The 27,093-nt window shown below is 40.3% G+C and overlaps 1 pseudogene; it reads left to right on the forward strand.

Moving 5' to 3' along the window:
• Positions 1–835: 835 nt before the first annotated feature.
• On the forward strand, positions 836–26,771 carry LOC138733466 (histone-arginine methyltransferase CARM1-like; annotated as a pseudogene).
• Positions 26,772–27,093: the final 322 nt, after the last annotated feature.

A 27,093-nucleotide genomic window follows, 5' to 3' on the forward strand; every position in this document is an offset into this window, starting at 1 on the left:
CCAAGTATACTTTAGTATACCAAATAATCTTCCTTCATTAAAGTGTTATTTGTATTCTGAGGAAGCTTGTTTACATAAACCTTACCCATTCTTTTGAGGAAGAAGACTGGAAGAAGGCTAGAGTCACTCCTATCTACAAAAAAGAAGGATCCAGGAAATTTTAGGCCCATCAGTCTTCCTTCCATCCTTGGGAAAGTTATGGAATGAATCCTCCTGGGGCTTGTCACAAGTCAAATGAAGCATGTGATTGGGAAAAGCCTGCACAGATTCACCACAGACAAATTGCGCTTGACAAACCTGATCATCTTCTACAACAAAACAACCTGCTTGGTTGATGTGGGGTGAACAGTGGACATTGTCTACCTAGATTTCTCCACAACTTTTGATATGCTTTCCCACAGCCTCCTCCTAGAGAAATTCATGCATTATGATCTAAACAAGTGGTCTGTGTTGTGGATGGGGAACTGGCTGACAGGCTGCAGCAGAGGGTGGTAGTAAGTAGCTCCTTTTCAAACTGGCAACCTGTCATAGATGAGGTTCCCCAGGGATCAATGTTTGGCACTACACTGTTTATCTTCATAAATGATCTGCATGATGGGATCAAGCATACCTAGCAAAGTTTGCCAATGATACCGAACTGAGTGGGAAAGTGGGCACTTTGGAAAGAAGAGCCACCCTGCAGGAAGACTTGGATAGGCAAGAAGAGTGGGCTAACAAGAACCATATGAAATTCAACAAAAACACGTGTAAGGTCTTGTGCCTGGGAAAATATAATCCACGAGTGTAGCATGGTGTGGGAAATACCTAGCTGAGGAGCAGCACTGTGGAAAGAGATATGAGAGTCCTGGTGGACAACAAGCTCAACGTGAGCAAACAGTGTGCTGTTCTGGTGAAGAAAGCGAACCAGATGCTGGGCTACATCAAAAAGGACAGTACCAGCAGATATAAAGATGTTATCCCACGGCTCGGTGCTTGTAACTGCACACCTGAAATACTGTGCTCAGTCTTGATCCTTGCTACTTAAAACAGTTGTGGACAGGCTGGAAAGATTACAGAAAAGGGCCACAAAGATGATCAAAGGACTAGGAAGCCTGCTGTATGAGGAAAGGTTGAGAGAACTGAGTTTGTTCAGCCTTGAGAAAAAAAAAAAGTTTAGGGGAGACCTTATCACCATATTCCAGTATTATAAGAGTGGCTACAAAGAAGATGGAGACTCCCTCTTTACAAGCAGTGACATGGAAAGGACAAGGTGTGGGAGCTGTTCAAAGACTAAGATAAAAGAATGAAGCTGATGCCAAGCATGTCAGAATAGACATGATTAAAAGACCAGGTGTTCTGAACAAGACACACAGGATAATGAATCTTGACTGTGAGAAGGTCAAGCTGAGAAAACCCGCCTGGGAATGTGTGGGAGTGAGGATGGGGCTGAAGACACTCACAAGTGGGGCTGTTTGGCTTCATAGTTCAGCAACTGAAGAACTGTAGAAATTTGCTTGAAAAAGAGAAGCTAGCACAGTTTCCTAAATTTTCTTCTGTGTGTTGTTCTGATTAAAAGAATATACTTAGAGAAAAACTGTGAGGTCTTGGTCTCCTTCATCGCCACACAAGGGGCAACAGGTACAGGTTGCTCCTGGTGAAATTCTGGTTGGGCACAAGGAAAGCTTTTCACAATGAGAACAATCAGCCATTGAAGTCCCTTCAAACCTGGTATTCTATGATTCTATAGTTCTATGAAAACAGAAAGAAAAGAACAAGAGGTTGAGAGAGTTCCTCCACAGTCTTTCATAATGGACCTCAGATGCCTTTAAAGTTTTCCTAAGAAAGTACTTGCAAGATTACAAGAGGCTCTGGCAGACCACAGGGGAGGAAAAGTATCTCGTTTGATTTATCAGCTTGTGTCTTCCTAGTATACAGCAGTAAAGATTCAGCAATAGAAGTAGGAACAGCATTAGATCTAACACATCTTAATGTTTTCATAAATTTAAATGCCAACTCAACATTCTACACATCAGTGGCTAACACTGTAACAAAAACTATCTGAGAATAAACATGGAAATACTCCATTAGTCGCTGCTATTGGGTGGGAAGTGAAAAATGCACTCTATTGGAAAAAGGAACAGTAACCGAGAGCACTTGTTTACAACTTATCCATGAAAACTTAATTATTCCACCTTTGAAAAGTTCTTGTAGCCTCGTCTGATCCTACTTGACTAAATAAATACGCCGTGAAATGTCCCTTTACAGTACAAACTTCCTCCTTTTTTCTTTTTCCTTCTGTTCGGTGGATGTTAGTTTATCCTCAATATTTACAAATAAAACATTCACCAAAAATCTTTTAGTTGCTTCTACTCAGTATTTGACAGAAATTATAGCTAAATAGCTACAAACTAAAGATCAGGTTGTAAGGAAGGAATTACTGCTGCAGATGTGAATTTGGGATTTTTTTTTTTCTTTTGAATGCAAACAGTTGAAGGATTCTAAAGGGAAATCTCTTGAGGAATTCAAATTACCTAGGAATTCTTCATAACAATTGCCACCAGCTTAAAATATTGTCTGAGAGTTCGGATACACATTTGTTTCTGTGACAATGCAAAGTTCCCTAGCATCTAATATAGAAAAATGGAAATATTGTGAACACTCTGCACATGATACAGACACAAGAAATACATTTAAAATTAAGACATGTTGAAGCTTTAAGAAATCCTTTCAAATAAGGACCCACTATTAAGGAGAAGAGAAACAAGTTTGTCTTTCTTTAGCATGTGCAAGGAGCAACACCTGTCTTCCTTATGTAAGCTGTTGCAGAATTTCTCTCAAGTCAGTTTTTTATATCCAGTGAGTCTATTTTCTATATACAAAACCAATTTATGATACCTGTCTTCTCTCCATTTCCTTCTGCATGCAAATGCACTATGCTGTTTTCTTCCTATATTCTCTGTAAAGGAAATTCTCTTCTTATTAGCCAGTCCCTCAGACTGCTTGCGATGTGAAATATGGCTTTATCTGCATTTTTATCAAGGTCCTTAAGACTAAGTTTAATTTTAATATCCCTAACAATCCGGGAACTTAACCTGTCATATGTAGAAATATATCCAGAACTGATCTTGGCTTTTACAAATAATGCATTTTCTCCTTAACTTAGAGGAAGGGGGCCAGGAAAGGATCTACACCAAAATCAGTTTGGCTCACTGACAGGCTAGAATATTGGCAGATTATGTACTGAGGAAGTCTTTATTTTGCAACCAGGAGTCAACCATACAGAATGAAACTCAGTAAAGAATATTTCAAGAGTAGCCAAAGAATATTTTTTGTTAATACTCAGCCCTTTATTATTCATCAAGATTCTAGCACTTGATATGTCTTTACCTTTAATGCTTTGAGGTATTGATTTTCTCATTTCAGGTAACAATCAGTTAGGTGCTTCAGCTCTTCTAACATTTTTTCAAAAGCAAAGTCAGTTATAACGCTTTTTTTTACTGAAGGGTGTTGCCTAGTAATCTGAGCATAGTGTTTCAAAAGTCACCCTTTCAAGAATCTTCTATCCAGTCCTGATAGATTCCTACTATTGTCTTGAACATATCATGCAGTCTTTTTTGCCTGTTTGTTTAGCTCTAAAAAAAAAGGTCCTACTTGCTTAAAAAAATTTCTGGTTATACTTAAAAATTAATCTGTCCTGTAAAGTCCAAAATGAGTGTGCTTTGGGGGGGGGGGGGTAGGGGGATGGTAGATGGATGATACACATTTTAGAGTTTAAAAGAAACTTGGAAAAATATTTCCATTTGTTAGGCAGTCTTCAATAACTGCGTAAGTGCAAGCTCTTACTTTGAATGACTCATTTACTAATACTTCAATCAGCACTAGATCATTTCATTGTGAACATTACTGCATATTAAATCAAAATTTGCAGACTAGGTGACTTACACAATGCTATCTAGTAAGTGAATTTCTGCAGCCTTCTTTCAGACTTTTTTTATGAGTCTGGATTTGTGCAATGGAAATGATTTTATTCCAAAACACTACTGAGGGAATAATTTCAAGTGTCAGCACAGGAAAACTAGATGACTAGAAATTCAGTAAGTAAGCACGTTATAAGCACACAAGGGACTCATAATACAGAATCATAGAATCATAGAATCATAGAATGGTTTGAGTTGGAAGGGAACATAAATATCAACTTTTTCCACCCCTTCTGCCATGGGCAGGGAAAGCTCCTAGACCAGGCTGCTCAAGGCCCTGTCCAACCTGACCTTGAACACTTCCTGGGACGGGGAGGATCCACAACTGTCCCGGGCAACATGTTCCAGTGCTTCACCACACTCACCATGAAGAATTTCTTCCTACTGCCTAATCCAAATCTCTCCCTCACCCTGTCACGACATGCCCTTGTAAAATGTTCCTCCCCAGCTTTCTTGTAGGCCCCCTTCTGGTAGTGGAAGGCTACTATGAGGTCTCCTCAGAGCCTCCTCTTCTCCAGGCTGGGGGCAACCCAACCCTCTGTGGCTGTCCTCATAGCAGAGGTGCTCCAGCCCTCTGGTCATCTCCACAACTCTCCTCTGGACCCATTCCAACAGCTCCATGGCCTTCTTATGTTGGGGACTGCAGAACTGGTCACAATACTCCAGGTGGGATCTCACGAGAGTGGAGTAAAGGGAGAGAATAAATTCCCTCAACTTACAGAATCACTAAGTTGGAAAAGACCCATAGGATCATCAAGTCCAACCATTCCTATCAAACACTAAACCATACCCCTCAGCACCTCGTCCACCCGTCTTTTAATCACCTCCAGGGAAGGTAACTCAACCACCTCCCTGGGCAGCCTCTGCCAGTGCCCAATGAAGCTTTCCATGAAATTTTTTTTCTGATGTCAAGCCTGAACCTCCTCTGGCAGAGCTTGAGGCCATTCCCTCTCGTCCTGTCCCCCGTCACTTGGGAGAAGAGGACAGCTTCCTCCTCTCTACAACCTCCTTTCAGGTAGTTGTAGAGAGCACTAAGATCTCCATTCAGCCTCCTCTTCTCCAGGCTAAACAACCCCAGCTCTCTCAGCCGTTCCTCATAAGGCCTGTTCTCCAGACCCGTCACCAGCTTCATTGCTCTTCTCTGGACTCGCTCCAGAGCCTCGACATCCTTCTTGTGGTGAGGGGTCCAGAACTGAACACAGGCTTCAAGGAGCGGTCTCACCAGTGCCGAGTACAGAGGGACAATAACCTCCCTGGACCTGCTGGTCACACCGTTTCTGATACAAGCCAAGATGCCATTGGCCTTCTTGGCCACCTGGGCACACTGCTGGCTCATGTTTAGATGGCTGTCAATCAACACCTCCAGGTCCTTCTCCTCCAGGCAGGATTTTATCCTCTCTTCCCCTAGCCTGTGGCACTGCACAGGGTTGTTGTTCTCCACACACAACTACTAGCCACACTTCTTTTGATGCAGCCCAGGTTACAGTTGGCCTTCTGGGCTGCAAGTGCATATTGCTGGCTCATGCCAAGCTTCTCATCAATCAGCACTCCCAAGTCCTTCTCTGCAAGGTTGTCCCCCATCCTGTACTGAAAGCATGGATTGCCCCAAGTCAGGTGTAGGACCTTGCACTTGGCCTTGTTGAACCTCTTGAGATTCTCACAGGTTCACTTCTCCAGCTTGTCCAGATCCATCTGGATGACAGACCATCCTTACAGTGTGGCATCTGCACCACTCAGCTTGGTATCATCTGCAAACTTGCTGAGGGTGCACACAATCTTGAATTCTATATCATTGTTGAAGATATTAAACAGCACGTGTCCCGGTACAAACCCCTGAGGGACACCACTTTTCACAGATCTCCATCTGGATGTGGAGACCTTGACTACTGGTTTCTGAATGTGACCATCCATCCTTACCCACTGTAAGAGACTGTGTTGGACTGTGTTTGTCTCAACATTGCTGCTGCCTTGGGATTGCTTAAGAACCCTCCCCGATATTGGATCAGGACATCCACCCAGGAGTCCACCCATCAAATCAAAATCTCTCCAATTTAGAGAGAAGGATTTTGTTGGGGACCATGTCAAAGGCTTTACAGAAGTCCTGATAGATTACAGCCACTGCTTTTCCTGTTTCCACTGATGTGGTCACCCCATCATAGGAAGCCACTGGGTTGGTCAGGCAGGACATGCCCTTGGTGAAGTCATGCTGGCTGTCTCAAATCACGTCCCTGTCTTCCATGTGCTTTTACATAGCTTCTAGGAGGATCTGTTCCATGATCTTCCCAAGCACAGACCTGAGGCTGACAGGTCAGTGGTTCACAGGGTCCTCCTCTGTACCCTTTTTTAAAAATGGGCACAATGTTGCCCTTCTTCTAGCCACCACGGACCTCTCCTGGCTGCCATGACTTGGAAATCACATCATCCACTTCTCTCTGGACTTTGGGATGCATCTCATCAGGTCCCATAGACTTACACATGTTCTAGTTCTTGAGGTGGTCACAAACAAGATCTTCCCTTACAATGGGAGCCGCTATACACCCCTAGTCCCCATCTTGTTGTCTATTGACCCAGGAGAGATGAGGAGAGTGGTTGTCAATGAAGACTGAGGCAAAAAATGCTGAATTCCTCAGCTTTCTCCTCATTTGTTCATAAAAGGTCACCATTTTTGTTCATCAGTGGGGGTACGCTTTTCTGGTTGACATGGCTATAGAAGACTCAATCAGTTGTGAATTTTTAAAGAAAACATGACTGATGGCCTCATGTTATTCCTCATCAGGAACTGGATGCCACGTGTTCGAGATCTCATTATTAAGTTTCCTAAATCACACTTTACCCCAAAGATTTATTGTATAACTTTCCCAGGGACTGAAGTAAGACTGATGGACCCATAATTTTCTTAATCCTCCCCAATCTCCCTGACTTTTGATGTACTTTTTAAACCAGTGAATACCAGTTTTGTAATTTGCCAGCACTCTAGAGATCTCCAGAAACAAACATCATATTTGCATATAAAATAGTACTATTTTATAGAATGAAAGAATAATTCAATCGGAAGACAACTCATACGGTCACTTAGTCAAGCCTATTTTGCAAAGCAGATTCAGCCTCAGGTGGCTCAGAGCTTGGTATAGTTATGTTTTGAAAACTTCCAAGGATTAAAACTTCTACAGCATAACCTCTCTAGGCAAAGTTTTCCAGTTTTTGTTACAGTGTTTTGGTTTTAAAATCCATTAAGATTTTTGGATGCCAAAGACACCATAGATGTTTTTCAGGCTACCAAAAAGTCTCTGCAGAGGTATGAAAATCATGTGTGAGGAGTAATTGGAAAAGAAAGGAATCAAGTATGTCACTGAATCTGTAGCATCATATCTTACCTTCAAACAGGAAAAGAATAAAAATGGGAAAAGCTTAGAACCATGGGCAGTTGCCTGGAAGAAAACCTTCCAGTGTCAGACTTCTTCTCTAGTGTTATCTCTTCATGCAGAGAAAGAACTAAGAGATTGATCTGGTTTAAGCCAATTTCTGCATCTTCCAGCAGAAAAATGACATCTGTCATTTGTGTCACTCTTCATTGTCATGATCCGGTCATTTACTTTTTCATTATGGCTGTAATCTCTGTGTGGGAGTGAAAAGGTCATGTTTATGACATTTGTACATTTTCATGGTAATGTACCATTACTTCTAGAACAATATCAGTATTTTTGAGCCCCTCATGGCACCCCAAATTCAAATGTTGAATGTGGAATCGTCTTCCCACTGGAGCTGACAGGCCAGAAGTAACAAAGTCAGACTTTCTCCCACCTGGAAATTACATGGGAATGTCCCCACAGAATGGCAACAGATCAGCTCTCTAGCAGATTTCCCCATCAGGTGGAAGTGCATTTGAATAATCTTGTGAGTTGTGGTTTTCAATTTCTGCCAACCTTGCAGTCTTAGACTAAAGTAAATTAAACTAACCTGTTCATTCACAGCAAACTGATGGTGTGATGCTTCTTAGAGCTATTACTCCAGACTTTCAACAGAAGTATTTCACTGCATATATTAATTTCAACTGAGAGAAACCACTTGAACTCTGGATGCTTACAAGTGGACGTCATTGTGTGGGGCAGGCCAGAGTCTCAAGGGGCTGTGCCCTCAATTGATTTGGGCTTCTCTGAGGAAGTATGGCTGACTGGCACAGTTTTGGTGTGAAATCCTCATGGTGAAATAATATTTGACTGCCCCCCAAAATAGAGCTTTTTCTATCCTCTTTTCCAGTTTTACTGATTTCTAGCTGTGTAAAGACTGGAAAGCTTGGATAAGAACACTAACGATCTGAGAATTCAATGCTGTTTTTAATATAAACTTTTTCCCAAGAATTTAAAATTTTCTGTTGAGCATGTCTTTCAAGACCCTACTCAAAAACACTTTTGTAGCCCATTAAAGATAACTGCAGCAACAGTGCTTACGTTGGGTTGTGTAAACATGGGCTTTTGGTTTTCTCCCAAAAAGCCTGTGCTTGAGCTTGTCCTGATTTTCAGATCAAAAGGGAGAGGCACTTGCTAACTTTTAAGTCTCTTCTCTTTAGGATATACCAGCTTTTTGCAGTGGAAAAGGGTCAGTAGAACCAAATCTTTGTTTTCAGGATTTCAAAATTTCCTGAAATGTTGAGGGAAGTTCTCCTTGGTTATTGTATTGAGAAGCTGATTAATTATTTCTTTTTCCTGTCTTCAGCCCTCTTGTTTCAAAGGCCATTCAAAGTACAGAAGGATCAAATTATCTCCAAATACTTAAAGCACCTAGCATGTACTTCCCAGTGCAGCTATACACTTAAAGCAGTTGCTTTTTTTTTTTTTAAAGTTAACTATTGTAGGAGTTTCCTGTCCGTATTTGTTAGTAAATTATATACGTAGTGTGTTCCGATTTCTTTGTCTTCTCCTGTGTCTGTATGAACAGAAGATGCAGGACTTCCACCCCTGATTTTATCACTGTCATCTGTTCCCATTTCCTCCTCCCCCCGACAATTTTTCCTTATAGTTCTTTTTACAATTACTTGTGTGTGTCTTTCTTCTGAACACAAAGGAATTGCTTTCTGCTTAGGGAGTTGGTTTGATTTTAAAAGATAGAAACAAAAGCACTTTGTCTGACCTGGTTATTTGTTTTTTTAGATCCACATGATTTTTCCCATTATTTACCTAATGTTGGAAGTGACTTTATCCTCTGAAGCCAAAGGGATATAACTTTGAGCTTTTTAGCTAGACGGCTTCTAAAGGAAGATACGTGGTCCTCAGCCTGGCTTTTTAGGCCAATTAAATTGGGGTGGTTTATTCTAGGTTGTAAACCTCCTCACTCAAATCCATGGGTTTCACAATAAGCCTAGGTGATTCTCTGTGTGGAGCCCGGGTTAGAGTAGACTAATCTGAAAGAGTAGGTTCAGGTTTATGTTCAGCCACACCCCTAGAGGTCACCATCACATGTAATTGCAGGAGTTAGCTAAACTGAATGTAGAATCCTTGACATCACTGTTGATTGCATCCAGGTTCTTCTTAAAACCTTCTGATACTGTCCAGATCTTTGCAACAGCTCTTGCCTGTTTAATGAAATTTGAAACTGTTTACTGAGTACTTATGAACACCATAAGTCAAATGAAGCATTCTTCTCAAATGTGGCTGAATGTGGTTTTATCTTATTATTGGATGTTTATCTTAATTTACTGTCTTTGTGGGTTCTGCTACATTTCTGTCTTTTCTATTTTTCTGTTTCAGAATACAACACATTTTCAAATACACTGAAGAGATGCTTTGGCCAAAAGGAGAACTCTGTGTTCAGTCAGAGAACAGATGAAGCATCTGTGGCTCATTATTTTCAGGTAATGAAACTTCAGTGACAGTTTGTGAAATCTAAGTTACTGTTGTTTGTCTGACCTTAGTCACCACATCAGTTAGAAAGATAACTTAGGTTTATTCAGGGAGTAGTCGAGACCTTGGTAATCTAAGTACCACATAATTTAAGGCAAGATTGATAGAAAATAGACTTTATAATTTTCCTATTTTTCCTCTCCTTCTTTCCTTTTAGTTTTATGGCTGTCTATCTCAACAACAGGCTACAACGCAGGATTTTGTGAGGATGGCTACTTACCACAGAGCTGTCCTACAGAATCACATTGATTTTACAGGCAAGGTAAGCTCTATTAAGAGTCTTAAATGTTCTAGTATGCTGCTTAGGCTCTGAACTTCAGCTTGCCCTGTAGAGCAACAATGATCAGACTGGAGCCTTTTCTCACCTGGGACTTTGTGCATGAATATACTAATTCATGAACGGTTTACTGTTGTTTTTGTCAAGCACATGGTCTACAATGCGTGATGGTGATAGTACATCCTCAAAATGCATGCATCAAACATGGAACCAGACGTGGGCTTTGAATTCCTCTGCTGTCTTCTGTGCACAGTCTGGGATGTATAACCATATACATCTAGCCTAGAAGTATACAGTTCTTGACATTTTAAGCTGTTATCTTTCCCATTTGACATCTTGGAGCCCATATGCAATATTAGTTTCTTTATAACAGTGTATTTGCTGTTGTGCTACACAGTCACTTGCAGATACTTGCAAAAGCATTCCAGTTTATATTTCTTTCACGGAGGTCTCCACTAAACGTTTTGCACCTCACAGTCATTACAAACTGAGCAAACACATAAGTGGCTGCTGTGATTCCATTCGTACAAGGCAGAGATTCAAAAACAATGCAGGAACTCAACACTTTAGAAGCCAAACTCGTCTCTAATACATCTATATCTTGAAGACTACATTAATGAATTATCTAGTCCTTTGCCTCTCATATTGCCCAAAATGAGTACTTGGCAAAAGACTAAAGAAAATTTACACTGGGAGATGTAGGATAATCTGCCTCCCAGCCTCCCAGGTTAGAGTCATTTCCTGATTTCATTTTTTAGGCTCCTTGAAATGCAAAGCACAGGGCTAGTATATTTTACAATTATTTTACTTTCTCTTTTTTTTTTAATTAATCACTCTAACTAGAAACTTCCTGACCCTCTCCCAGTCCCCAGGCACACTCTCCTCTGATTCCACCCTTAATATAGCAACAAATTCCATAATATAATCATATTGTGCAGAGAAGTATCTCCTTCAGTAAGATTTTTAGTTTATAAGCTTTCCAATTCCTTTTATTTTTATTATTCCTTTTATTTTTATTCCTTAAAGTTTATTCTTATGTTGTGAGACACATGATGAGTGAAGGTCTAGTTTTCTTTATATTGTTCTTCTATTTATTTAATTTGTGTTGTCTATTGTTATGTAGTCTGGCTTCTGAGGTGAGCATTTTCAGACCTGTCTGTCTTTTCCTGTATGAAGAAATTGAATAAGCTCTGTTACCATTCTTGCTGTCTTTCTCAGTGTCACTATTAATTCAGCAGCACATGTTTTAAGAAGGATCAGTGAGAGCTATACATGGTAGTGTAGACAAAGCCATACAATTGATTTATATTGCAGAATTCTAACTTCCTCATTATTCTTTACTGTACTTTTCAGAAGTTTTCACTTTTTTTTTCCTGGGACTGCACCTGTCCATTGAGCACTGATCTTTACCAAACAATTCATAATGGTGCCTAGGCTCTTTTTTGTGGTTGTCAATGATAATTCATTTAGAACTTGGATGGTACATGCACAGTTCAGATTTTCCACAAAGTTGTATTAGTCAGCACTGTATCTGTGCAATGTCCAGTGTCCTACCTTCACTAGCTCTCTCTGCTCTTTAGTCACTGGACATTGTGTCGTCTGCATATCTTGCTACGACACTGCTCATGTCTTAATAAAATAATAAAAACCAGCAAAAAATATTAGACTACGAGTGACCTGCTATAAGCAAATAGACAGTTTGTAACCAGCAGCCTAGGAGGAATATTTTCTAAGCCTTAGAATGTCAGCCAAGATTATGTGAGCTCTGTTTATGATGTCTGCTGGGCAGAGACCAATGGCATGAGGTTTAACAAAGCCAAATGCCGGGTCCTGCACTTGAGGCACAACAACCCTGTGCAGTGCTACAGACTGGGAGAAGCCTGGCTGGAAAGCTGCCCGGAGGAGAAGGATCTGGGAGTGTTGGTCGACAGCGACTGAACATGAGCCAGCAGTGAGCCCAGGTGGCCAAGAAGGCCAATGGCATCTTGGTTTGTGTCAGAAACGGCGTGACCAGCAGGTCCAGGGAGGTTATTCTTCCTCTGTACTCAGCACTGGTGAGACCGCTCCTTGAAGCCTGTGTTCAGTTCTGGGCCCCTCACCACAAGAAGGTTGAGGCTCTGGAGCGAGTCCAGAGAAGAGTAACAAAGCCGGTGAAGGGTCTGGAGGACAGGTCTTACAAGGAGCGACTGAGAGAGCTGGGGTTGTTTAGCCTGGAGAAGAGGAGGCTGAGGGGAGACCTCACTGCTCTCTAGAGCTACCTGAAGGGAGGTTGTGGAGAGGAGGGAGCTGGCCTCTTCTCCCAAGTGACAGGGGACAGGACAAGAGGGAATGGCCTCAAGCTCTGCCAGGGGAGGTTCAGGCTCGACATAAGGAAAAAATTCTTCCCTGAAAGGGTCCTTAGGCACTGGCACAGGCTGCCCAGGGAGGTGGTTGACTCGTCTTCCCTGGAGGTGTTTAAGGTGAGGGTGGATGAGGTACTGAGGGGCATGGTTTAGTGATTGATATGAATGGTTGGACTCAATGATCTGGTGGGTCTCTTCCAACCTAGTGATTCTATGATCCTATGATTCTGGGCAGCAGACTGCAAACAAAACCAACAGAGAAAAATGAAATTGCAATTACTACTATTATTTTTACTTTGTAATTTTTTTCTTGTCTTCTCTCTTCTTCCCTTCCTTTCTCTCATCTGTCTGTATGCTCTTTCTTTTAAAAGAAGACTCTGACTTCAGCTTGCACCAGCAAAATGGCTTTGCTAACATCAGAGAAGAGAGTCCTTGGTAACCTGTAATAGAATTTTTCTCTTTAAATGTGTAGTGTATTTATGACCAAAATGAGTAGTCTTGTTAGTGTTACTGAGCTGCTTTAAGATCGTTATGTTTTAACTACTAATTCTGTTTAGTAATAAATACAAGTGCAGCTGATGATTTTTCTTTGCCAGTCAACTTAGGCAAACTGTGCTGCTTTAAAAACTACAGTTAGATCTTTACTTCTATAGATATGGAACAAACCTCTGTAGAAATGAAAAAAAAATGTTTCAGACTGTAATTTCTTTCAGGCCTGAGATAACCTTCCTCTCCTCTTTTAATTTAATGATGTAAGTAAACAAGCGGTGAGCACAGGGCTGCTCCAGTTTCCTATAGGCATCAGAATCAAACACGTGGTATTGAATGATACCAGCTAGGTAAGCAGAGCTACTCTATCATTAGTGGAATAATTTTTTACTGGAATATGTAACTTGAATATATGGTGAATGAAACAACAGAAAGAAGATTTTTCTTGCCATTGACTTCTTGCCAGATAAAATGCTCCCGTTTTACAATGCTAAAGGCAGATTTGTCTCTGTAAGTAACACATCCACTCTATTTTTGTGCCTGCAGTAAGGAATTCAGGTTTTGTATACTCTTTGCCTCTGCAGGAAATGCTGCTGCTGTGCAGTAGCACAGCTAGTTTGCTTCTGGTCTTGGTTTATTTATTTTTCCAACTGTTGGAGGCACCTTGTCTTCTCTTTGGCATACCTAATAGTAAGACTGTTAGAGGCTGTCTGTTGTTGGCCACCCGCCTAGAAAATGATCTTTCTTTTTCCTGATTTTGTTGAGAAACAGCAGTTTTCTGAATAAACGTAGCTGAAAAAATTGAACTGTGGCAAAATGCTTTCCCATGAGAACCAGAGAAACCCATTGTGCTGAGACTTGAACTACTGGAAAAATGGCAACTATATTTATACTAGATCCAGAAACTATAAGGCAGGCAGGAACATTTAATAATGGCAGTGAGGAGATTAAAAAGGCAGAAAGAACACAATATTTAAACACCTCCATTACTGGAAAACATTTTAGAATCATAGAATAGTTTGGGTTGGAAGGGACCTTAAAAGTAATCTAGTTGCAAAACCCCTGTGATGGGCAAGGGGTTTTATTCAATTGCTATTTGTCTTGTTGTTTCCTACCTACTCTGCATTCCTTCAATAAATTTTGCTACATTTACTGACTCCTTCCCTAAATTCTGTAGTGAATTGTTATACAATAGTCTGTAGTGAAGGGATATCTGGTGATAAAGTATATTCTTTTCTTATTCTAGGCTTTGTTTAGTTTGGAGAAATTGTCTGTATGATGAAGTGCAACAGGTTATCCAAGTTGTGCTGGACAAATTTAATTCTGGACTTTTTGAGAGAATTCTTAGTGATAAATTTATACTGCCTGTCAGAAGTTAACGACTTTAGGACAAACAGGGAGTAGTGCTTGGATTGACCACTTATGTCTATTGAAGCTTAAAAAAATAAGGAGAAAATCAAAATCTAATAAATCCGAGGCTGGAGTCATCACATTCATACAATAATTCTCACTGTCTTATACACAGAATCACAGAATCACTAATTTGGAAAAGACCCATAGGATCATCAAGTCCAACCATTCCTACCAATCACTAAACCATACCCCTCAGCACCTCATCCACCTGGCCCTAAAATACCTCCAGCGTAGGTGACACAACCACCTCCCCAGGTAGCCCGTTCCAGTGCCCAATGACCCTTTCCGTGAAATTTTTTACTTTATGTCCAGCCTAAACCTCCTCTGGCAGAGCTTGAGGCCATTCCCTCTCGTCCTGTCCCCTGTCACTTGGGAGAAAAGGCCAGCTCCGTCTTCTCTACAACCTCCTTTAAGGTAGCTGTAGAGAGCAAAGAGGTCACCCCTCAGCCTCCTCTTCTCCAGGCTAAACAACCCCAGCTCTCTCAGCCATTCCTCATAAGGCCTGTTCTCCAGCCCCTTCACCGGCTTCGTTGCTCTTCTCTGGACTCGCTCCAGAGCCTCAACATCCTTCTTGTGGTGAGGGGCCCAGAACTGAACACAGGCTTCAAGTAGCAGTCTCACCAGTGCTGAGTACAGAGGAAGAATAACCTCCCTGGACCTGCTGGTCACGCCGTTTCTGACACAAGCCAAGATGCCATTGGCCTTCTTGGCCACCTGGGCTCACTGCTGGCTCATGTTCAGTCGGCTGTCAACCAACACCCCCAGGTCCTCCTCCTCCAGGCTTCTTTCCAGCCCGACTTTTCCCAGTCTGTAGCACTGCACAGGGTTGTTGTGCCTCAAGTGCAGGACCCGGCATTTGGCCTTGTTAAACCTCATGCCACTGGACTCTGCCCAGCGGTCCAGCCTGTTCAGATCCCTTTGCAGAGCCCCCTGCCCTCCAGCAGATCGACACTTCCACCCAGCTTAGTGTCGTCCGCAAACTTGCTAAGGGTGCACTCGATGCCTTCATCCAGGTCAATGATAAAGACATCAAACAGCACTGAGCCTTATTGACCCAGCACACCTTTGTGTGTACTCTTATAAAATGTCACCATAGAGGTCTCACTAATTTTTATAAAACTTTTAGGTTTTGGATTATTATCAGGCAAAAACGGGGCGTTCAAACTGTTTCAATTGGTTATACTAAAAAAAAAAGGCTCATAATTAAATTTCACAGTAGCAGTGTATAATGCTGTTTCAGGCTGAGTAAAGGCTGATACATTTATACTTCTTCTGAAAGCAAGTCTTAAGTTCTGAATCTTTTGATTCTTTTTTTGTCTGTTTGTTTGTAGTCTATTTAAGAATAAAAATATTTTGCTTAGAAGCAAAGGAACTAGAATTGAATATCTGCAATGATTCTGGATGGAGGAATCACACAAATTAACAATTCACATTGTACAGTCAACAGCAGATGCTAATAAAAAAAATCCATATAATCTTGCTGATATACGGTAATTTTGAATTATATTTGTCACTGCAGATATATGACATTTTTGCTTTTAGTTTTATGTGTTCTGCCTGTTGTTTCTCTTACTTATTTGACCTGTGCCCCCACTGCTTTCATTCAGAAGTCTTTTTCAGGAGGCTAATTGTGCAAATACTCAAGCATACGAGCATATTTGCACATGTAAGTAATTCCCATTAAATTCTCATTAGGAAAGTTATTCATCTGTGCAGGTGAAAGCAGGAGAAGTACTGTGGTCAGGAGGGTAGGAAAAAGGTTATTCCTGATGCTGATTTCTTATAATTGCTGAAGTAGTTGCATTCACATTTCAAAATAAGTACTGAAGAACATACAGTTTATTACCTTTCCTCTTAATATGCATGACATCATTATTACTCAACTATCTGTCTATAACATTCTACTTATCAGGAAGAAGCATACCAGTAACGTGTATTGTTATTTCACAACACTTTGTCCTAATGACTTCTCTTAGCTCTGTTAGGATGCTCATCCTGTCTAGATGGAGCAAAGCTTTCTGTAGGAGATTCCAGTGGTAAAAGCAACACCACTTAGGGAGCAAGGTGTGCTATTACAAGTTCATCAGATTAAAGTAATTTAGTTCAAAAAGAACCGCTGGGTGTCTCTAGTCCAAACCTCTGCCTGAAGCAGGGCTAACTAGACCATGTTGCTAAAGGCCTGTCCAGTAACATTTTGAACAGAACCAAGGAGAGAGATGCACAGACTCTAAAGGTAACCCCCTACATTGCCTGATAGCCTTCACAGTGAAAACCTTTTCTACATCTCTTGGAATGTCTTGTGTAACAACTTTCGTCCATTACCTCTTGTCCTATAACTGTGTCTCCTCCAAGTCTCAGTTTTCTCTGAAATCACATTAGGCAGATGAAGACAGCAATAAACTCACCTGTTAACCTGCCTCTTCTTGTTAAAACTAGACAAACTGATTTCTCTCTTCATATGTCCCTTCCTCCATCCCCCTAATTATCTTGGTGGATCTCCACAGGAATTGCAGCAATTTGTCAGTAGCTGTCTTGTGGTGGGGAAGTCAAAACTGGACAGAGTTCACCAACTGTCATCTTAAAAACAGTCTTTTCCTGACCTCTGCTGGCTGTACTCCTCTCGTACAGCCTTGTACACAGTTCGTCCTGGAAGTGCTGACTTATATTCAGCTTGTAGTCTAGCAGGAGGATCCTTACGTGTATTGTTTTTTACAAAGCTGCTTTCTAGCAGTCATCCCCTTACTAGAGGCTAGGGATGTTTGTTAACAGCAGATTTGGTAGAACAGCTCTTCTGCTGAGCTTATTGATCACTACTATCAGGAAATTATCAAGACACTCCAGAAATCCTGTAGATTGGTTGTGCCTCACCATACCACCCTTCCAGCAGGAAGAAAATCAGAATAGAATTTGTTTTAGTAATTAATCCAGAAAAGAAATATTCCAAAATGCCTGTAGCATCTGCTGATATAGACATAGGTATAGTGTAAGAAATGGCATCAGAATTAGGGCTGGTACAAAAAGCAATACTTCTCCGCTGGTTTTTTTATGTTGAATTTAAGTGGTTGATTCTTTCTTATTCTTTCCACACAGGCAGAGAGAAAGCATTGTCAAATCTGTGGTTCCCATTCCCAAACTTTTTCTGAGATCCATGGTTCAATGAAATTGGGCTCTCCCCGTGCTTACATAACCAATACTTACTATCTTTTGCTGTTCTGAAGAGTTGGTTCTTCAGGGCATAGGAGCATATTCTAACACCTGGCAAAGTATAGAAATAAAAGCGGTTCTGTAACAGCTTGTCATCTCTGATATGAAAAAATGAGCTTAACAAAATCTTTCATTAGGAAAGAAAATTATTAAAGACAAAGTTATGGCTTGTATGACAAACTTCAGGCTATGTGCAAAATCAGAAGCAATGTTAATTTATTTTGCAGTGGAATACTTCTTTAACACAGATTCATATTATCTACAACAGATTTAGGTCACGTATTACAGACTACATTCTTTAATACATAATCTAAATGTCATGGAGAGCATCTTTTGGGGAGTGGAATGCGCCCTTCTTTCTATGAGATTTTTTTTCTGTCAATACACATTTGAATATACATTTTCTTTTTATGTTTTTAAAAGCAGTGCTGAGTGATCTGTCCAACAGAACAAAGCTAGGAACTCGACTCAACATTTTGGCTTGTGACACATGAGCCACCTAACTGATGGATAAGCAAAGGTTTTAGGATTAAAACTCTTCAATAACAAGCCTTTTCACTTTTTCAAGTAAAATTAGTATTTTTTTCTAATGCCAAGGTTACTAAATGCAGGGAACAGCTATGAAAATTTAGCTATTTAAGAGGGATGTCAGGAAGTGATTTTTCAACTATTTTGTTTCTATTTTCTTATTATAGCTTGAATAATTTGAAATATTCCTTGCAGTTAAAGGGATTTTTTTCCGATTTCTGTCATTTTGTCAGACCTGTTGAAACATTAAAAATATTAATATATGGAAGATATTTCTTGAAGGAAGGGTTAGAGCATGGTTCTTATTTCACACAGAATTTTGTAAACAGGTATGATTTTGCAGGTATGATATTTGTTTCCTGATAGACAGAAGTTTTACTTATAAGAGCATATTAATAGAAGCAAAAGAGAACTTGTTTTTCCTAGTAGTAGTGTAATGTGTAGTAATAAGTATAATGTATATTTTTTTTACCCTTTTGGTCAGAGCTTTCAACTTGACTCCTATCAAGTAAGCAAAATCACTAGTTGTGAAACAGCATATGCTGTATCTGGAGTGTTATGAAATATTGTGTAATTTTTGGTATAATATAAATGCAGGTAATATATCTGACAACTTAGTGGTCGAAAATTAGCATTAATCCATTGGGTTTAGAAGCTGAATTGCTTTTCTCCTGTCATGGATGAAATACTAAACTACTTGAAATTGTGATTGATAAGGAGGAGTAAAGAACCTTAAGCACCTTAATACTGCGTAATACTGCCTAAATGTCAGAGTCTTACTTCAATAATTCATAGATTTTTGTATTTCATTCTCCTTCTACTTCCCCAAATGGAACTCAGTTTTCATAGGAAATATAATATGAACACAGTCATGATTTCTTGTGAATACTTGTTCACTCATGAACTGTATAGCAGATCAGCTGATCTATTAATGCATAATATGTTTCAAGAATTCAAGTTTATTCAGTATAAAGATGCTTATTTGTCATCTCTTAATTCTCCACAGTCGGATTTCATTACTATTGTTTATCATATATCTGGATTACAAGAAGAGCATGACTTGCCAATCACTTCTTCTCTCACTTCTGTATGGATTTATCGTATTTTTCACTTGTTACAGATGTGTAATAATGTTGAATGTGAGATTAACCAGTCTTGTTCCTTTTCTTTTAATTTTTATATTTTAATGCAAAACACTTGAAACCAATACAATGAACTACTTACTGAAGGGAGATTATATTTGAACAATGCAAATTAATACTGTGATACTTTTTACTGAGAAATTTGTAGGTTTACAATCAATTCCTCTCCATGGCTGGAGATTTATTTTGAAGGGATAACACTAAAAATTTAACATTACAATGCAGTTACCAGAAATCAGTTGTCAATTTGATAGTGTTGAAAACTGTGTACAGATGTGCAACGGTAGAATGTCTTAAGTGAGTTGGAGAGAGAACGCATAGCAGCTGCTCTGTTAGGAAACATACTGGCTGTTGCTTAGTCACTCATTTATTTCAGATACTTGCTGGAGAATATCTCGCATCTGTGTCACAGTGTGCTATATAGTAGTGGGTGGCTTTTCATTGGTTTGCAATATGCTTGCACTCCTGTTTTGTTCCAATGCCTCATTAAGCTGTTCAGAAAAGCTACACAGACCTGAGCCTTTTTGTTATCTACATTTGACGTAATTCTAGTGAAGCTGATGCAGGTTTACATTAGACAAATTTTATTTGCATTTATAGTAAAACTGAGAACAGAAGATTAATTTGTAATAAATATAATTTTAACATGCAGCACATTCTAACAGTCCAAAGACTGTAATATTTATTTCCCTCTCCACTACTTGCTGTTTTTCCTACACTGAAAAGAATAGCATTCAAAGGAATTCTGAATGTTATTGTCACCTTTTGTTTCCTTTCATGTCAGTCTGGTCAGCCTATTGGATATTGTTTTTTTACAAGTGCAGATAATAGTTTCTGCCTCGCATTTATGTACCCTAAGCTTAAGTGCTGTCATTCTTTCCTGTTTCAAAACTTCAACAGAGGAGAGAGAAATCCTGTGAACTCCAATCATTACTTTGCACCTGTTTTTCTTCTTGTATGAGAGCTGGGGTTGTTTAGCCTGGAGAAGAGGAGGCTGAGGGGAGACCTCATTGCTCTCTACAACTACTTGAAAGGAGACAGGACAAGAGGGAATGGCCTCAAGCTCCACCAGGGGAGGTTTAGGCTGGACATTAGGAAAAAAATTTTCACAGAAAGGGTCACTGGGCACTGGAACAGGCTGCCCAGGGAGGTGGTTGAGTCACCTTCCCTGGAGGTGTTTAAGGCACGGGTGGACGAGGTGCTAAGGGGCATGGTTTAGTGTTTGATAGGAATGGTTGGACTCGATGATCCGGTGGGTCTCTTCCAACCTGGTGATTCTATGATTCTATGATTCTGCCCTGTGACTCCATGTTTTGGATAAACAACTGCTAGCAGGTGGCTTGGGCTGTATGCAGTCCATAGTAGAAAAAGAGTTTTGAAACAGATCTTGCCTAACAAGCCAGTGCGTATTAGGAAGGAAAAATTGTGTACGGTGAATGATAGTGCTTTTCAGCAGCGTTTGTGAGACGTGAGATGAAAGCAATATCAATCTGCTAATTGCAGTAAATCCACAATAGCGGGAAGCAGAAGAAATAAGGCTGAAAGTGACTGGTGCTGGTAGTTGTTTTGTCTGAACAGGAAATGTGATCCTAAGCAGATTATCTAGGACCAAGAGGAAATAGTAACATTAACATACTGTAAAACCCACATATGTCAAACCCTTGGATTAACAGAAAGAAAGAGCTAGTATGCTTGAAGGAAATATGATTATATCGTGGAGGTCAACTAGTGATGGGATTATTAAAAGTAATTCTGGTGAAATATTTGTCTGTCTGTCTTGATATAGGGACATGAATAGCAAGTCATTATATGTAAGACTGCTATTTAATCTGTTGCAATAGCCAAACATGGGAGTTAATTTACTTGGATACAATTAACCTTGAGTGGGCTGTGTTATGACCCCTGTGAGGGTGCTTATGTATGGATGGGTGCAGATTGCCTGCAAGGGACACACGGGAGTTTAGAAAAGAATCTCATGTGCACTGAGAGCAATCTTGCAAAGATTCTGTCTCAAGCACCATACTGGTTGCAGTAATGTGCTATGTAGTGTTTAGATGATACTTCTGTGCACTTTACTATCTTCCGTGCAATAAACAAATAAACTGCACCTGTTTGTGTTTTCTGTTATTTAGATTAAAAGAATTTAACTGTATATAATTGCGTGGTAAGTTGTCTGCTGTCTCATCTGGTATGTCAGATGGGTGGGTTTATATGTTATGTTGATAATGCACAGTAAAAACTAGAGTAGATTCAGGCTAGATATAAGGAAGAAATTTTTACAGCTTGCCCAGAGAGGTCGTAGATGCCCTGACCCCAGGAAATATTCGAGTTATTTTAGATGGGTCTCTGAGCAACTTGGTGTCATGAAGATATCTCTCTTTATAGAAAGGTGGCTGGACTAGATGATCTTTAGAGGTCCCTTCCAACCCAAACCATTCTATGATTCTATTAAAAAAAAAAATTAATTAAACCATTTGCAGTATGTTGCCATTGCAAAAGGTAACCGTGTAAAAACTTGAGAGCTTACCTGTTTCTCTGTCAAGGAAGACGGGTTGTGGATTTCAGCTGTTCAGGTGAATACAGATGTGTAAATGCTAGGTCACTTCAAAAAAACTAGAGCACTTGCTGCTGAGAATCTTGTGAAACAGTCATCAGAAACAATGTAATAGAAGTACAGAGCTCTACCAGAAGATTTCTCCAGCCCAGAAAGCAAGCCTTCTTCCAGCATTCTTACCTCTAAACTGAAGAGGTACGGGTTTGATGGATTGACTATTAGATGTATAAGGGATTGGCTGAAGAGCTGCATCTAAAGAGTTACAAGTTACAACAATGGCTCCATATCCAAGTTGAAGCCCACAGTGAGTGGTGTTCTTCAAGGGACTGTACCAATATTATTCAATATCTTCATCAGTGATCCAGACAGTGGGACCGAGTGCACTGTCAGCAAGTTTGCAGACAACACCAAGCTGTGCAGCACAGTCGACTCACCGGAGAGGAGGGTTGCCATACAGAGAGACCTGGACAAGCTTAAAAAGTAGGGAAACGTGAATCTTATGAAGTTCAACAAGACTAAGTGCAAGGTCTTGTACTTGAGGGCAAGTTCCTCAACTGAGGGCAGTATCAGGACAGACTAGGGGATGAATGGAGTGAGAGCAGTTTTGTGAAGAAGGACTTGAAGATACTGGTGGATGAAGAATCGGACAATGTGTGCTTGCAGCCCAGAAGGCCGACTGTATCCTGGGCTGCATCAAAAGAAACATGGCCAGCAGATTGAGGGAGGTGATTCTGCCCCTCTACTCCACTCCTATGAGACACTGCCTTGTGTACTGCAACCCAGCTTGATATCCTCAGCACAAGAAAGACGTGGACCTGTTGGGGCAGACCCAGAGGAGGGCCACAAAAATTATCAGAGAGATGGAACAGCTCTCCTAAGAGGAAAGGCCAAGAGAGCTGAGGGTGCTCAACCTCAAGAAGTGAAAGCTCTGGAGAAACCCAATTGCAGCCTTTCAGTACTAAAATGGACCTTGGAAGAAGGATAGAGAAAGACTTTTTATCAAGGCCTGTAGTGACAGGAAAAAGACCAATGGTTTTAGGCTGAAAGAGAGAATATTTAGATTGAACATAAGAACTCTTTTATAATTAGGGTGGTGAGACACTGGAACAGGTTGCTTAGAGAAGTTGTGGGTACCCCATTCCTGGAAGAGTTCAAGCCCAGATAGGCAGGGGTATGAGCAACCTAATGTAATGGAAGACATCCCTGGCCACAGCAGGGGTGTTGGACTAGATGGCCTTTAAAGATCCCTTCCAACCCAAACCATATCCCAGATATGGATTTAACTGTGTGCATTTTGTTTTAATGTTTCCATTTTATCCTCCATCACTGTAATCTTGCCCTGCTTTTGAAGTCTTCTGAAATCCAAGAGAATCGTAAGGAAGTATGGCTGTTGAGAACAGCACTCTCCTTTCAGTCACTGAAAAAAATGTATATTATGGGTAGGGTTTTTTATTCCTTCACTAAAGCTACGAAATATTGAAACTATGTCACTCCTTTCTTCAAACACATTGTGCTGACCATAGCTTGCTGATTACAGGAATTTGTGAAATACTGTGTGGGAGGTGACAATATTGTCAACACAACCACTCAGATATACCTCCTCTCCTTTTGCCATGGATTTGCTGTTGATTCCCAAAGGCACTGAGACAAAAAGCTGTACTGTCATCAGCTCCTCATTCTTCATTTGCTAATAAGATTTTTTAAGACTCAAGAAAATGCTAATATTTAAAACAGAATCTTCAATTAAGATTATTAAAACCAGTGAGCTGTCAAGATGAAAATAAGGGTTGGGATGGGAGTTTCAGCGTTAAGAGATGAAGGCATAGTTTTAAATCACATGGCAAATATTCCTGCCTAAGAGCAAAGTCATATTGCTGATGGCAGAAATAACTTTGTGTTTAAAACCCTTAGTGCATAAGCATACTGCAGAGACTAAATTAACACCGGCATGAGGTTTAACAAGGTCAAATGCCGGGTCCTGCACTTGGGGCACAACAACCCTGTGCAGTGCTACAGACTGGGAGAAGACTGGCTAGAAATCTGCCTGGAGAAGAAGGACCTGGAGATGTTGATTGACAGCGACTGAACATGAGCCAGCAGTGAGCCCAGGTGGCCAAGAAGGCCAATGGCATCTTGGCTTGTATCAGAAACGGTGTGACCAGCAGGTCCAGGGAGGTTATTCTCCTTCTGTACTCAGCACTGGTGAGACTGCACCTCGAATCCTGTGTTTAGTTCTGGGCCTCTCACCACAAGAAGGATGTTGAGGCTCTGGAGTGAGTCCAGAGAAGAGCAACAAAGCTGGTGAGGGGGCTGGAGAACAAGTCTTATGAGGAGTGGCCGATGGAGCCGGGGTTGTTTAGCCTGGAGAAGAGGAGGCTGAGGGGAGACCTCTTTGCTCTCTACAACTGCCTGAAAGGAGGTTGTAGAAAGGAGGGAGCTGGCCTTTTCTCCCAAGTGACACGGGACAGAACAAGGGGAATGGCCTCAGGCTCTGCCAGGGGAGGTTGATGTTTGACATCAGAAAAACATTTTTCACAGGAAGGGTAATTGGGCACTGGCAGAGGCTGCCCAGGGAGGTGGTTGAGTCACCTTCCCTGGAGGTATTAAGAAGATGGGTGGATGAGGTACTGAGGGGCATGGTTTAGTGATTGATAGGAATGGTTGGACTCAATGACCCAGTGGGTCTGTTCCAGCCTACTGATTCTATCATTCTATGATTCTATTATTCTATGAACTTGTTAGTCCTGTCAAAAATAAGGTCAATTGAAACAAGATGGTGTTAGCTGGGCCAAAGAGTTAGTTTATAGCTGTTAGCTTAAAGCCTCCTCAAAGTAATTTATTTAATTTTATCTACCTATCTACCTATTTATTTATTTATTTATCTCAGGTTTGGATTAATATTGCCTGGGATTAGACATTAACAGTATCTTATGTGCACTTGGTAGAATACCCTTGTGTTCTGTTACTTCTGTAGAATATTCCTCTTGTACAGAAGAGATACATGAAATTTGTGGGACTTTGTAACTCTCCAATATTTAATGTCGATTAATTGATTTTTGCTTCTGTTCATGTGATAATGAGCTGCTAATCAGAGCTCTTCAATGCACAGTAAATTTCAGCTTCAGAAAAATCATCTCTGTATTTTCAAAATAACTAAAAAGTTTACAACTTCAAAACTTCATGTTTTTCATTGCTGACAATCCAACTAGATATGAACTGTTAATTAACTCTAATTAAACAGCTGTATAAATCACCAAAAAAAACCAAATTATCTTCTCTCTGAAGTGAACAAATGTTATTATCTAATCTGTCTCAGAAATGCATGTACAAGTACTTGATTAAACTGGTATTCATTGGCTTCCTGACAGTTTTGATACACAAACTGAGATTTTGGCAGATACAGAATTGCCTTGATTCTTCAAAGTGTATTGGTAGGATGCTGAGAATTTGTATTTCTGTATGTCTGAGTACAGTACAGCTTAACAGGATACGAATCTGTGTGTGGATATATATAAGCCCTGAAAGGATTGGTATTTTCCTTAATAACTTCCTGTAGCAAACACAAAATTTTAGCTCCATTTCTTATGTTCATTAAATGTTTCGCTCCAGGGTTCACCGTGCATATAGAAGTCGGTAAATGTACACTATCCTGGCTTTAAGTACTGACCCACTAGACTGTGTTTGTGTGAATACAGTGCTATGCTCCATTTGTGCTTAGAATATACTCACTGCAAACTTTTCAAGTCTTGAGTTTCTTTTAATGACTATGTACCTCACTACAGAATAGTGTTTCTAAAAAAATATGGAGGATTGTGAAGAACTTTTCTTTATAGTCTTATGTATTGAATTAAAATACCCACCTTTTCCTGTTATATATTTTTTCTTTTAGATATTGTTTACTGTTATCTCCTAAAAGACAACAGCACTTGTACTGTCACTTGCTGGTTCCACACAATGCATTTCTTTGCTCCAGTGAGTTCCTATCTTCAGAAATTTTCATGTAGGCAGGAAGAATACATTACCTTTCTACATTATTCTGATTAATAGACTGAGGTAGTTGGTTTACATTATACAAGATTTAATTCCAATGAAAGATCTCTGATGTAAATTCTGCTAACCAATGGACTCAACACTTCCTGTGTGCTTTTATTTTTCCTGCAGCTGTTGGTAAGAAGCAACAACCCTTCTGAGAAGATCATAGTTCTGTCTGGAAAAACTAAGGACATCTCCCTGCCTGAGAGTGGTGATCTGTGAATTTCTGAACTGATGGGTTATCTGTTGTTCAGTGAAAGGATCTTGGAAAATTACCTCTATTTCAGAAAATGGTTGAAGCTAAATGGTCAGTGTGTCACAATATCAACCCCCAGCACAGAGAAAGGAAGAAAAAAAGCTTTTGAAAGAAGGAAAAAAAGACTTGATTGGTAGCCCAGGATTGTCTGATTTTATACACTCATTCTAGCTCTGCCACCAACATCTTGAGGGCAATGGGAATTAATATAATGATGCAGCTGCCATTGCTATTGTACTATGCTGTGAATTCTTACTGCTTCACAGTGGAAATGGCCTTTGACCATGCTGCTGTTGTACTGCTGAGTTCTGCTTCATGTTTTAATCTAGCCTGTTGCAGCCTGTTGCAACATATCACAACAGATGATGGCCCACTAGCCTCATCTGTCAGACAGGAAAATGTAGATGAGAGTGGAATGGTCAAATAGGATGAGCACTTTTTTTGTGGAAAAACTCAAGTATTTTGTCCTTGGGAAAACTGTGAAGTTCAAATTGTTTTGATATGCTTTCATTGGGCTTGTTTCAAGTAGCTTATTCTAGTACTTGGATGTTGCCTTTTGAGTGACATGTGAGGGATGTACAGCATTCAGTGTTCTGTATTTCATCCCTTCTGCGGTTGGAAGAATTTTGAAGGGAGTCTGTAAGTTCCAGGGCCTCATGGGAATCTTCTTTGGGAGGCAAATCTAAGCATCCAACTGGTGAATGAGAAATCTTTCTACACGAACCGCTGAAAACAAAGCCTCTTCAAAATAACTTCTTGGAAAGAGACTTTTCTCAGGTAAAATTACTGCAGCATGGATGTTTTTGAAGCATGGACCAAATCTGTACCTCGGTGCAGGCAGCTTTGCTGTTGAGTGGTTTGAACTTGCAAAGCACATTTGGGTAGTAATTTTCAAGTCAGCCACTTAAGTCTCCTGTTTAGATTCCTAGGACCCAATTTCAGAGAGGGCTTCTGAAAACTGATCAGTAAGAAGCCCATTTTCAGCTTTAAATGAGGGAATGCT

The sequence above is a fragment of the Phaenicophaeus curvirostris genome, chromosome Z, assembly GCF_032191515.1.
Source record: "Phaenicophaeus curvirostris isolate KB17595 chromosome Z, BPBGC_Pcur_1.0, whole genome shotgun sequence".
NCBI lineage: Eukaryota > Metazoa > Chordata > Aves > Cuculiformes > Cuculidae > Phaenicophaeus > Phaenicophaeus curvirostris.